General features: G+C 46.7%; 1 long non-coding RNA gene across 1 annotated transcript in view; it reads right to left on the bottom strand.

Annotated features, from left to right (window-relative positions):
* The window catches only part of LOC144339945 (uncharacterized), a 246,687-nt gene that overhangs the window by 16,793 nt on the left and 215,655 nt on the right, over positions 1-14,239 (bottom strand). The window contains exon 5 of the long non-coding RNA XR_013415573.1: positions 4,349-4,419. This is a non-coding gene — a long non-coding RNA (uncharacterized LOC144339945). The remainder of the gene's footprint in view (positions 1-4,348; positions 4,420-14,239) is intronic.

Genomic DNA, 14,239 nt, shown 5'->3' with positions numbered 1-14,239 from the left:
CTCTTTTATATGAGCACAATCCCATTAATGAGGTTTCCACTCTAAAGGCCTAATCACCTCCCAAAGGCTCCACCTCCTAATACCATCACCTTGGGGGTTAGGATTTCAACAAATCCATTCTGGAGGTGGGATATATAAACATCCAGCCCATTGCAAGAACTTACCCAGGGTCCTACAGGACATTTGCCTTCTAGTTTTTTGTTTCTGGTACTTAAGCTTTGACCATAGAGTGACTTGTTACATTAGCTAATATTTTTTAGCTATCTTACATCTTATAATCATGTGTATGTTATTTCTCTGATCAGGATGTCTGTCCTTCAAAATTAGGGACACCATTGTCATTATTTATCCTTAAATCTATATCACAGGTGAGAGAGGAAGAGCTTCTAGAAGCTCTAATAAAAGAAAGCTTGAAATGTTTTTTCTGACATATTATTTTACATAAGACTAGTGCGTGTAACATTGAAAAGGACATTCAGGCCCCTAAATGTTACATGGATTACCCAAATTCATATAATTGACAAGTTCAGGACCTGGGTCTGCTGATTTCTACTCAAGGGCTCTTCCCATCACACCAGGGACCATGCGGAAGCACACAGAGCTCTTGGGAAGTGCAGGGACTCTGGTTTCAAGCCACCTGTTTCACTTGCCCAGCTTTGTGACCTTGGGCAGGTAGCTGAAGCTCTCTGTCCCAGTTTCCGACATCTCAACCAAAGCAGGGAAGGTGATGACACTTGCCTCAGAAAGCTATTTTGAGAACCAGAGGAGCTAATACAGAACTCAGCAACATTTGTGTTCATACTTCCTGGGCACACAGCTGAACCGGCGCTTCTCAAGCATTTTTTTTTTTTAGACGGAGTCTCACTCTGTTGCCCAGGCTGGAGTGCAGTGGTGCAATCTCAGCTCACTGCAACTTCTGCCTCCTGGGTTCACATGATTCTCCCACCTCAGCCTCCTGAGTAGCAGGGATTACAGGCACACGGCACCACACCCAGTTAATTTTTGTATTTTTAGTAGAGAGGGGGTTTTGCCACATTGGCCAGGCTGGTCCCGAACTCCTGACCTCAGGTGATCCACCCACCTCAGCCTCCCAAAGTGCTGGGATTACAGGCATGTGCCACCACGCCCAGTCTCAAACCTTCATGTGCACGAGTCACCTGGGAATCTTGTTAAAATGCACATTCCCTCTTAGTGGATTGGGATGGGGCCTGAGATTCTGCATTTCTATTAAGCTCACAGATTATGTTGATGCTGCCGCTTGGGGGACCATGCTTTGAGTGTAGGAAAAATAACAGAAAAACTTGCCCATCCTTCAGCCATATAACAGAACACATTTCTGCTACTTAAAATGATGCTCCATTTGTTGATGTGGAAGTATGCTAACTGAGCAGATGTAGAAAAGATGTAGAATAGAATTTCATATTGTTTAAATATAGCTAGATAAATAGAATAATAACATTTATCAGATAGGAGAAAGAGAAAGGGAGGGAGAACGAGACAGGGAAAGGAGAGGGAGAGGGAAGGAGAGGGAGGAAGGAGAGGAGAATGAAAAAGTTACATAAAAAGTACTGACAGTGGTTATCTCTGGAGGATGGAATTGCAGCTCTTATATTTTTTTCCTTATAAGTATTTGAATTTTCCCATTTTCTACTATAGCCATGCATTTCTTTTATAATGTGAAAAAAAGTTATTTTCATCTTTAAATGAACCCTAAATATGCATTCATTTACCTGCCTAAAATGCATTCATTTATAGCCCTCCCTATAAACAAGGTGGTAGTTCCAGTTGGGGGGTCCTTGGGTGCCCCCATAGGGAGTACCGAAGTCGTTGGCCCTTTGGAAAGGGATGTGACAAGGGTCAGGCAACACTGTGAAAAACCTCAGCCCAGGCTCCTCAGAAAAATGCTCTGAACATCCAGGGCCATGTGAGCTGTCCATCCTAGCCACTGGCTGTACAGCTTGTGGGCCACAAGTAACAGGACAAGAGGTAACCCCGAGCCTTGGGATGGGGCCAAACACTGTAGCTGAGATAACCATGTGACTTGGGGGAGGGAGCAGCACCTGCTGACATCTCTGACTGACAGGCCCCTTCGATCTGATCTGCGTTCCTGCCATGTCCCCTGGCTTCTCCCCAGGGTTCTTTCTCTCTGCACCACATTGTTTCATTCTCTCTCCTCCTCTCTTCTAAATAAAATTTAAATCCCTAAGACACTGTCCTTAATAAATCCTCCCTTCTGATCCCACAGGGTCACACAGCACCTTGATTATTTTAGTTTTCCTTCTTTTTTTTTTTTTTTTTTTTTTTTGACAGAGTCTCGCTCTGTGGCCCAGGCTGGAGGGCAGTGGCGCGATCTCGGATCACTGCAAGCTCTGCCTCCTGGGTTCATGCCATTCTCCTGCCTCAGCCTTCCAAGCAGCTGGGACTACAGGCGCCCGCCACCACATCTGGCTAATTTTTGTATATTTAGTAGAGACGGGGTTTCACCGTGTTAGCCAGGATGGTCTCGATCTCCTAACCTCGTGATCCGCCCGCCTCGGCCTCCCAAAGTGCTGGAATTACAGGCGTGAGCCACCGCACCTGGCCTATTTTAGCTTTTCAAATGGGAAAACAAGTAGGGCAGAATAGCAACCCACAGGGGGCCCCACAGCAGACAGCATCAGAGTCAGACTAACAGCCTGGAGATCTGGTTTCTGGGAAGGAATTCCCTAACCTTATTTCTCTTATGCCTTTGAGAACCAGGACCCAGCCCCTGCGGCAGGGTTTTGTAAGCAGAGGTCTAAAGGAGTGAAACATGCATCCAGGAGCATATGGACTCTCTGCCCAATCCTGCACCACGGCTCCATGAACACACAGCCTTCCACTGTGAGTCCAGGGCCACCGGCAAGGCCCGTGGTCAAATGGGGAGTATCACTTGGGGTAGGCAGAGCTGTAGGAAAAAACAGACACTAGGCATTCAGCGGCTTAAAGAATAAGAAGTCTATTTCCCTCTTATGTGATAGTCTAGATGGGTTTCCAAGTTGAAAGCACAGCTCTGCTCCACGTAGTCATTCACAGCTCAAGCCACCAGCTGCTCTGCCAGCTTCAGTGTGTGGGTTCTAAGGCTTCCCTGCGAATGGGCATTTCAACCAGCCAGAGGGAAAAAGGACATAGAGGAGACAGGGGGAGGTTTTGACAGGCCAGGTGTGGAGGGGGCACTCATCATTTCTGTTCATGTTCTATGATTAGGTCTCAGACCCATAGCCCAATCTAACATCAGAGGAGGGAAATTATTCTAGTGGTATGCCCTGGAAGAAGAGCACATGAGTTTTGATGGATAGGCAGCAGTCTCCACCAAATTTTATTACCTTGGGTCAGACTCCAGATTTCAGGGTCATAAACAATTATTGGACACCTACTGTGTGCCAGGCACCATACAAGGAACTAGAGACCCAAAGATGAATAAGACAAGTCCCTGCCCTTGAGGGGTTCATATGCAGAAGAGGTCCTCACTGTGGGCAGTGACTGAAACCTACGTCACAGGATTTGGGAATGAGAAAATATAGCCAACCCAGGCCCCTCCTATGCTCCACATTTGCAACGAAGAAAATAACAAGGGACTTGTTCTTCATGGGCATGCAAACAGGGACTAATGAAGTCCACAGGTGATAAATTGGTGCATAGATGTGCAGGTAGAGTGCCCCAGACCAAGTATGCATGTGTTTGAATGTGTGCATGTATGTGCACACATGTGCATGTGTCTGTGAGCACATATGCATGTGCTGGAGTGTATGGGGGTGTGTGAAAGAAAGAGAGGATTAAATTATGTTTAGGACTAGCCAACATCTTCAACTAACATGATCATTTCCTTTCTATTCTGAATTTCAAAGGACTGCATTAGCCTGGTCTAGAAGTTTAAGTACAGTAGCTGCAAATGAACTTTATTTCTCCTTTCATAATAATATTCTTTCTTATTCTTAGATTTTCCCTCAGGATGATTTAATTCCATTCCACAAAGTTTAATAAAAACGTATCCCATCACCCTCTAACCCAAAGTCTCAGCCTCTTGTTGTCCCTCAATTCTTCGGCACAGTGGTCTAAGTGGGGCACAGTGATCAGTCGTCCGGGTACAAGAAGAATGTCCCAGCCTCCAAGGGAGCTGAAAGGAGAGCCCTCTGGCCTAGTGTATTCTCAGAGACCAGACACACAGCCCTCCCTGGCAAAGGGTTCCCAGCCCACAGCAGAACTGGCTTGGATGGAACCATTTCCATGGTGCAGGCAAGCAGACACGGTTTTCTGTCCAGAAACAGAAGATGCTAAGGTCTAGGAAAATAGGAAGGAAAGGCCCAAACAAATGGAGAATATTGCACACCTTAGCAAAGTCAGGGGAGTTGGACGTCCTGAGATGAGGCAGGGGCAGCAGACCTGGTCTGGAGGAGCAGCCTGCAGAGGGACAACCAAAGGGGTAGTTAGAAGCTGATGGGTCCATGAGCTTCCAGGATTTTAGGCAGACAGGAAGATCTGAGGCATTTGGTTCCAAAGCTGGAGTGGAGCCTACCACAAGTCAGGAGGAGCACTTCCCAACTACAGTCTCCCCGGGGAGACGCTGTGTTCACCATCTCCTACAGTCACCTCCACGTAGTTCCACTATGTCCCTGGGAAAAAAGGAGTACTGCGCAGGCTCCAGTCTGCAAAATTTAGAGCGGCCACCACTTACTCCTTCTGCAAGGGAGAACCTTGCTGGCCAGCATCACACCAGCCTGCAGTCCTCCTCCTGCTCCCAGGCTGAGGATCAGAGAAATGATGGGACAAGGGCACAGCCACCCTTCAGGGGTCAACCAGGTGGTGCCAAACTTGCCCTGAGTCTTGCTGCAGTGGGAGAAAGAGAGAAATCCATAGTCATAGTAAGGACAATATACAAGCAATTGTGATGATTCTCCCACCTGCACAGAGCTTTATATTTAGCAGGGCCCCTTCCTTTCTGTTGTCACCACCCATGGCCCTGGGTGGAGATACTGGGAAGGCAGGAAGAACCCCCTGCTCCATCCTTCGTTTGGGGGATCACCCCCACTGGCAGAAGGAAATGGGCAGCACAGGGCCTGGCCCCTGTTTCCACAACTTGCACTGGTGAATGTTGGGCAGCTGCGTCCTTCCCATTTGCTGGCATGAGCACTGGGAGGAGACACTGTCAAGGCTCCCTGGTGCCAGAGGCGTCCTCAGAGGACATTCAGCCACTGCCCCTGCCTCTGGGAAAGACAGGCAGCCCCTGAGTCATTGCGGGCAGATGGGAGCCTGTCCTATTTTTTCAAAATATCCACAAGACACGGTACCATCTGCTTAGGTAGTCAAAGGTGTATGACGATCTGACAAGGCCAAATAGGAAACTGTTACAGCACCATTTATGGCTGGGATCAGCAATCTGTGCAAATGAAAGAATCCCTTTTATCTGAACAGCATTTTTTAGTTTACAAGGTACTTTCTGAGGAGCTTTCTAGTTTTCTAAAGACTTACCTGTGACACTTCTTAAAGGAGCACTACTTTTTAAATATGGGCCTTATCTCTAAGAATGAATGAGTAGTCTTGGATGTGACCTGGGTGTTTGTAGTTTTAAAAAGACCCACAGGTGATCCTGATGCACATCCAGAAGGCAATCCCTGGTGGGCACCATCTCCTTACTCCTCATGGCTGCCCTGAAAGATAGGACATCCCCTAGTAGGCCTGATTTGCTGATTAGAAAACTGAGGCTCAGGACACTGAAGACGCTTGTCCAGGGAAACGCCATTAGCTAAGACCCCAGTCCAGGTCTTCTGAGCACTGGTCAGTGCTCCTTCATCTCTTCTTACTGTCCATCATCAGCAGGATGGAAGAAGCTCCCCTGTTCAAAAATATACCTCCAAGGTGGGTGGGACCTCTGAGTCATCCACGTGCTAATTAATTTAACATGCTCTCATAGTGCTCTGTCATGTCAGCCATCAAGCTTCTACATCATTGTGAGGGAAAGAAAGGAGGTAATCCTTATAAACCATGAGCAATGTCAACTGAAAATCAGCCCCATCCAAGTGGTGCATACACGTTGAAGCTGTTTAAGGTAGTTTCCAGACTTTCTTGGTAATAAAAACCACCTGAGACACTCAAACTGCAAATTCTTTTCTTAAAAATGTTTTTAGAATGTGTTTTTAAAGACTGGATCAGGATCTTCAGCAGAGGGGATGAAGAAACTACAGCTCTAACAGGTGACTTGATGATTCCCATCCTCACAGAACTTTGGGGGAAATTGCTCCAGGACAGTGGTTCTCAACAGGGGAAGGTGGTTGCTGAAGCACGGCAGGGCTCCAACTCAGCACTCTCTTCTTAAAAGTTGTCCTTGAGTCATTTCTGGGTGGCAAGAAAATCCATCTAAAGTAGTTTCTCAACCTCGGCACTGCTGACATTTGGGCAGGTGAATTCCTTGTCGTGGGGGGCTGTCCTGCATTGGAGGGTGTGTAACTGCAGCCCTGGCCTCTCTCACCAGATGCCAGAAGCACTGCCTATTCAGTTGTGGCAACCAAAAATATTTTCAGATGTTGCCACATGACCTGGTGGGCAAAGTTATCCCCTGTGGAAAACAGATGGGATCTAGTGGAAAGGATGGTCTAGTGGAAAGGATGGGGGCTCAGGTGTAGACAGCCCTGGTGGTCTCAGGTCAGTTCTGCTATGACCCTCCCTGTGTGATGAGGCTGTACACACGACTCCCTAAGGCCTCAATTCCTTCGTCTGCAAAACAGGGAGAAAGTCTGTCTTGCAGCAATGTTGTAAAGATAGATTCTGATGCAGAATGCAGGGTTCTAACTTCCTTAGTACAAGGCACCTAAAGGTGGGGAGAATTAGTCACAGTTTCCCTGAAGCTTCTGGGATTAATCCAACAATTAACTCCATAGAGGCTGCTTCCTCGACTCTGCCACCAAAGCAGATGCCCACCTGAGCAACCATTCTGGAATCAGCTTATGGCATTGACTTTCTCTGCCACTTTGTGGGTCATCTCTACTGGCCCTCATTTCCCTCTACTCTTCCCTGCAAAGAGGGAGAGGGGGAGAGCAAGAGAGAACCACACAGCCCTTCATAAACAAGTCATTGGAGGTTAGGGCATTCTCCAAGACCAGAGTGGTATGTGCATGTTGAAGTGCTCTGTGCATGTTGAAGTGGAATGCACATGTTGAAGTGGTCCATGCGTGTTGAAGTGGTCCGTACTTGTTGAAGTGGTATGCGTGTGTTGAAGTGGTCTGTGCATGTTGAAGTAGTCTGCGCATGTTGAAGTGGAATGCATATGTTGAAGTGGTATGCACATGTTGAAGTGGTCTGTGCATGTTGAAGTGGTATGCGCATGTTGAAATGGTATGAGCATGTTGAAGTGGTATGTGCATGTTGAAATGATATGAGCATGTTGAAGTGGTCTATGCACATTGAAGCGGTCTGTGCATGTTGACGTGGTATGTGCATTTGAAGTGGTATGCGCATGTTGTGAAGTGCTCTGTGCATGTTGCAGTGGTATGCACAGGTTGACATGGTCTGTGCATGTTGAAGTGGTAGGTGTATGTTGAAGTGGTATATGCATGTTGACGTGATAGGTGCATGTTGAAATAGCCGTGTATGTTGAAGTGGTATGCACATGTTGAAGTGGCCTGTGCATGTTGAAGTGGTATGTGCATGTTGAAGTTGTATGCGTGTGTTGAAGTGGTAGGTGCATGTTGAAATGGTGATACATGTTGAAGTGGTAAGCACATGTTGAAGTGGTCTGTGCATGTTGAAGTGGTTCACACATGTTGAAGTGGTCCATACATGTTGAAGTGGTATGCGCATGTTGAAATGGTCCACGCATGTTGAAGTGCTCTGTGCATGTTGAAGTGGTATGCGCATGTTGAAGTGGTCCACACATGTTGAAGTGGTCTACGCATGATGAAGTGGTATGTACATGTTGACATGGGCCGTGCATGTTGAAGTGGTAGGTGCCTGTTGAAATGGCCATGCATGTTGAAGTGGAATGTGCATGTTGAAGTGGTCTCTGCATGTTGAAGTGGTATATGCATATTGAAGTGCTATGCACATGTTGAAGTGGTCCATGCATGTTGAAGTGTTCTGTGCATGTTGAAGTGGTATGCACATGTCAACATGGTCCATGCATGTTGAAGTAGTAAATGTGTGTTGAAGTGGTATGTGCATGTTGATGTGGTAGGTGCATGTTGAAATGGCCATGCATGTGGAAGTGGAATACACATGTTGAAGCACATGAAGTGGTATGTGCATGTTGAAGTGGTATGCATGTGTTGAAGTGGTAGGTGCATGTTGAAGTGATATGCACATGTTGACATGGTACATGCATGTTGAAGTGGTCTGTGCATGTTGAAGTGGTATGTGCATGTTGAAGTGATATGCACATGTTGACATGGTCCATGCAGGTTGAAGTGGTCTGTGCATGTTGAAGTGGTATGCACATGTTGACATGGTCCATGCATTTTGAAGTGGTAGGTGCATGTTGAAGTGGTATGCACATGTTGACATGGTCCGTACATGTTGAAGTGGTAGGTGCATGTTGAAGTGGTATGCACATGTTGACATGGTCCGTACATGTTGAAGTGGTAGGTGCATGTTGAAGTGGTATGTGCATGTTGAAGTGATATGTGCATGTTGACATGTCCATGCATGTTGAAGTGGTCTGTGCATGTTGAAGTGGTCTGTGCATGTTGAAGTGGCATGAGCATGTTGACGTAGTCCATGCAAGTTGTAGTGGTCCATGCATGTTGAAGTGGTCTATGCATGTTGAAGTGGTATGCGCATGTTGAAGTGGTCTGTGCCTGTTGAAGTGGTATGTGCATGTTGACGTAGTCCCTGCAAGTTGAAGTGGTCCATGCGTGTTGAAGTGGTCTGCACATGTTGACATGGTCCATGCATGTTGAAGTGGTCTGTACATGTTGAAGTGGTATGCGCATGTTGACGTAGTCCCTGCATGTTGACATGGTCCGTGCATGTTGAAGTGGTCTGCGCATGTTGAAGTGGTATGGGCATGTTGAAGTGATACGTGCATGTTGAAGTGGTCTGTGCATTCTCACTTTCATCTCCAAAACCCTTTCATAGAGCTTAACAACAGCACACAGGGTAAACCTCCAACAAAAATTCTTTGTAAACATGTGTTTTCAGCTCCAGGTAATAATACCCTGCATGCTTGTACTAGAGTGATAAAAAGGCATCTAGACAAAGGTGTACTTTCCTGGCGTTAAATAATCAGCATTTCAGTAGAGCCTGGTTAGAGGTTTGATGTTTTTCTGGAGAGGGTACCTGGGGACCAGGCTTTCCTTAATAGGTTAAGAGCCACATACTACACAAGTGACCCTCAATTGATACAGGGTGTATAAAGACAGAGCTTGTCCTAATAATAGTCTTAACTTACATCAATCATGCCATGGACCAGACTCAAGTATGAGTGCTTCACCCACTTACTTCTCACAACGATGCTATAAAATTGGTACTGTTATCACCATTGTAGATGAGGAAACTGAGGCACAGAGATGTTAAGCATAAGAAGGAAGGATATGTCCATAGCCAGTGAGTGGCTAAACAAGGAGTCAAAGCCAAGGAGTCCAGGCATCTGGAGGGGAGGAACGGAGTCATGTTAATTTGATTTCAGCCCCTCCCCACTCCTACTAAACTGAACACACAGAATGTACCCTCTTGCGTTAATCAAGCATTCCAAAAACGAGAAGTTCTGTGGACGAGTGGAAAGAACATGAATTTGGAAGTCAAGTTAATTCCTCCATCTGTGTGACCCTGCATAAGTTACTTAACTTCTTTATTAAGCCCTAGTTTATTCAACTGTAAAATGTGAACACACCTCACACAATTATTTTAAGGGAAATAAAATGAGGTAGTGTTCATCATACAACACCTGGCACAGAGCTAGCCACTTGGCAGTTCCTCAGTAAATGTTTCTTCTCTTCCCTCTTCCTCACATCTTGTTGAAGACCTTGTCATTGACTCCTGGACAGTGAGAAATCCTTCTCTCATGTCAGAAATCATCCCCCAATCCAGGGATTTAGTGGAAGACAAACTGGTATTTATACTTGTTCAAATTCAGGTTGACTGACACACACAACAAGGGGCTTATTATCCTCTGTGTTAAATTTGGCCCCACATCCTTCTTTTAACCTATATTTGAGCATCTACCATATGCCAGAATGTTCTAAACCATGGGATACCTCAGTGAACAAAACAGAAATGGGTCACCTTGCAGGGCATGCTTTCTAAACATGACCACTGATTACTGTCTACAGGGTCAGATTTACATGTGTTCTATTCCAAGGACAATTCAGGTCATACGGTGTGACTGGAGGGGACTTGATAACCACCCTCCAAAGCCTGATTACCACACTACGAGTAATTCTCTTGGTTTGGGGATGGCATTCTATGGCATTGCCTCACGTTAAGCCATCATCGGTCATTGACCTGCGGGAGTGAATTTATCCAGAGGATCCAGGTTCACACTGTATCTCCCCAGCCCCATCCTTTCAGATTCTAGATCTAGTGATTCTCTGAGCTCTGTGGTGTAGCTCCTGCACAGCGAAATGCCTGTTTCACCATTTTCTATCATATGAGGTGGGGAGGATGTCAGGAAAGGGGACAGAATGCAGAACTTCTGCATTCCTACTTTGAAACAGGTCTGTGACTTGTCACTCCTCTGCCTCAGTCTCACTCCTATTCCTAAAACTGTGCAAGAGCTTGGGCAGAGGAGTTGTCCTATTGCTGTGAAACAGATATTAAGTTCTAGAAACCAGCCTTCTTTGGAAAACTCCGTGCCTCACTCTGCTGTCTCCGGATGTCATGGATACAGAGAGGAGTCATTCTTTGCCTTGGGGAGAGAGAGAAATTGAATCTAGAGACATCACATGGATCATCTTAGCAGCATCTACTATATTAAAAAAGAAAGAAAAAACACCCCACCAGAGAGGCAGCAGCCAAATTAATTGTTTTCCTGATTAACAAAACACAATTAAGCCCCAAATGCCGCCGCTTGAGGGAAGGTCATTTGCAGTTTTTTTCCAGGGACTGTTCTGGCCACAGAGCAATGACAACTTCATTCTGGTCCCTGCAAGAGGGGCCGAGAGAGAAATAATGCCACAAACTTATTATGACCGTGCTGTCTAATTCCTCTCCAGGGAAGCCAGACCCTACATCAGCCTGAGTGCGGGATACAAAGGCAGACAGGAGTGTTGTCACTAAACAGCAGTGACAGCAGCTTCAAAGGACCATGTGCAAACTAGGGTGATGAAGCGAAAGGGCGAGGGTAGCAGAGGCCATGGGGAAGACTGTTGGCTCCTGCAGGGCAGGGGTCCTAAAAGTCCAATGGCCTAGAACTGCTCCTTGTGGAAACAAGCTAGCCTCTCAATGCACAGTTATGGAATTGGGAAGGAAAGAAAGGAGGGATAGGGGCAAGTAGAGAGGAAGCAAGGAAGTTTATAACTGAGGTGACTTTATGAAACTGCATACTGGAGAACTGAAGCATAATTCCCTGTTTGTTTGTTTGTTTGTTTTTGAGACGGGGGTCTCACTCCCATCACCCAGGCTGAAGTGCAGTGGTGTGATCACAGCTCACTGCAACTTCAACCTACCAGGCTCAGGTGATCCTCCCACCTCAGCCTCTCCAGTAGTTGAGACTACAGGCATGCACGACCACATCTGGCTAAGTTTTTGTATTCTTAGTAGAAATGGGGTTTTGCCATGTTGGCCAGGTTGGTCTTGAACTCCTGGGCTCAGGGGTATCCACCCACCTCAGCCTCCCAAAGTGCTGGGTTTACAGGCATGACCCATCATGCCCAGCCCATAATTCCAGTTTTTCTGGGTTTTTATTTTATTTTTTTTAGACAAGAGTCTTCCTCTGTCACCCAGGCTGGAGTGCAGTGGCATAATCTCGGCTCATTGCAGTCTCTGCCTCCCAGGTTCAAATGATGCTTGTGCCTCAGCCTCCCCAGTAGCTGGGATTACAGGTGTGCACCACCACACTCGGCTAATTTTTGTATTTTTTAGTAGAGATGCAGTTCCACTGTGTTGGTCAGGCTGATCTCGAACTCCTGGCCTCAAGTGATCTGCCTGCCTTGGCCTCCCAAAGTGCTGGGATTACAGGTGTGAGCCCCCATGCCAGGCCTAATTCCCAGTTTTGAAAGTACAGTAATAAGCGTAAGAATGCCTCCCACGGTCACCTGCCTACAGTATTCCAGGCTCCCTGCTGAATGCTTGCCATCCAGAGCCTCGTTTCACCTTCCCAACAATCCTGCCCATTTTACATATAAGCAAATTCATGAAAGTTGAGTAATTTGTCCTAGGTCACAGCCAATAAGTAGAGTTGCACCCACATCTCTCCAACCCATATTGTCCGCCGCAAAGTCTGAGAGGCAATTTTCTCTGAAGCCACTCACCTGGGGCAGCACTAACAGTCACCGAGGCAGGGCTGAATGCAGTGTGACCCACTGCTCCCTTCTGCATCACCAGCCCTTCTCTGCCAGTCAAGGGCTTCCAGGGAGACACATCAAAGCAACAGTGGAACCCCTGACCTTAGGATTAAATGCCCTGAAGAGTCGCCTTGCTGTCCACTCTCGTGTCTCTAATGTTGAAGATGCCTGTCTACCCATACCATGAAGCTGTGGGGTACAAGGCAGGGGAGATGGGGGAGGGATGAGGGTGGCAGATGGAGCTCAGGTCTTCAATCAAAGACAACCAGGCAGTGCCCCAGCTCCACAATCCTGGGCAAATCCTGACCTTTCTACCACTGTTCCTCATTGGAAAACCTCTCTAAGCCATTGCAAAGATTAGGGGTAAGTTATATAAAGCGCTTGGTACATACAGGCTCTCAATAAGGAAGGGTTAGGATGGAGATTAGATGAAGATGTAACCAAAAGTGCAAGACATGTTTGGAACAATTTGCCTTCATCCAGAAGGAATGGGTGGAGGCAAAGCTCAAGCTACACAAACAGCAGGAACCTGCTTCCCTCTGGTGTCTTCCCTCTCCCCTCACCTCCTCCACAGACAGCCGCCATTCAAGGGAACTCCAAGAAAGGCCAAAGGGTCTTGCCAAGGGGTCTTGTTAGAAGCCACCCTCCCACAGACTCTATGGCCTGGGGATAATTTTGTGTAGTGTCACTGACAAGGTTTGGTTGTGTCCTCACCAAAATCTCATCTTGAATTGTACACCCCATAACTCCCACGTGTTGTGGGAGGGACTCAGTGAGAGTTAATTGAATTAGGGGGTGGTTTCTCCATACTATTCTCATGGTAGTGAATAAGTGTCATGAGATCTGATGGTTTTATAAGGGGTTTCCCTTTTCTCTTGGCTCTCATTCTCTCTTGCCTGCCACCATGTAAGACGTGCCTTTTGCCTTCTACCATGATTGTGAGGCCTCCCCCGCCACGTGGAACTGTGAGTCCATCAAACCTCTTTCTTTAAATCAATTACCCAGTCTCAGGTATGTCTTTATCACCAGCAAGAAAATGGCCTAATATAGTGACCAATCTATTTTTTGTCACATATGGAGCAGTCTAGGCATTGTTTACTTGAGATCCCAGGAAACATGTGCTGGATGAATATCTTGACATTTTCTTACTTGGTGACTCAGTCTCCCCTCATGAAAAGTGAAGATCATTATCTCTACCCACTTCTCTCCATTCATTGACATTGTGAATATACAGGAGAAAACTCTGGAAATATTCCAAGAACCATTAGAAAGCTGGTAGGACCGTAGGAAGTCTTGGAGAAAGATTTCCCTCCTTGGAGGAGGAGGAGAATGCCTCTGTTCTAAGGGCTCAGTGGGGGAGATCCCAGCCTCAAGTTCCCTCTGTACCATTGCATTAATGCACTGCATAGCCCCAATTTCCCCCCTAAATCTCAACCAGCCTGTCTACCAAATAAACCAGGTGAGTGAATACAAACACGCTCTAGAAACAGGCTGCTGGCTAGTATATCATTGCCACTGTCAATCCCACCCAGGATCTGGAGCAGAGGGGAAGGAGCATCACATTGGGATGTGCAGGCATTTCCTGCCACACAGGAACACAGACCACTGCGGCCTCCTATCATCAGCCACACTCTGCCTTTATTACTGTCTGGTGCCTTGCGTCTTGGAGGAGTACTTCCTGTAAGTGGGAGCCCAACATGGGCTATGTCTAGGAGCCACAGACTCAAGAAGTCCAGGTCAAGGAAGGACCCAACAAAGGGAGGTGAATGGCCCCAAACTGTGCATCAGCC

Source organism: Macaca mulatta, chromosome 3 (assembly GCF_049350105.2).
Source record: "Macaca mulatta isolate MMU2019108-1 chromosome 3, T2T-MMU8v2.0, whole genome shotgun sequence".
NCBI lineage: Eukaryota > Metazoa > Chordata > Mammalia > Primates > Cercopithecidae > Macaca > Macaca mulatta.
This window is presented reverse-complemented; position numbering and strand designations above follow the sequence as displayed.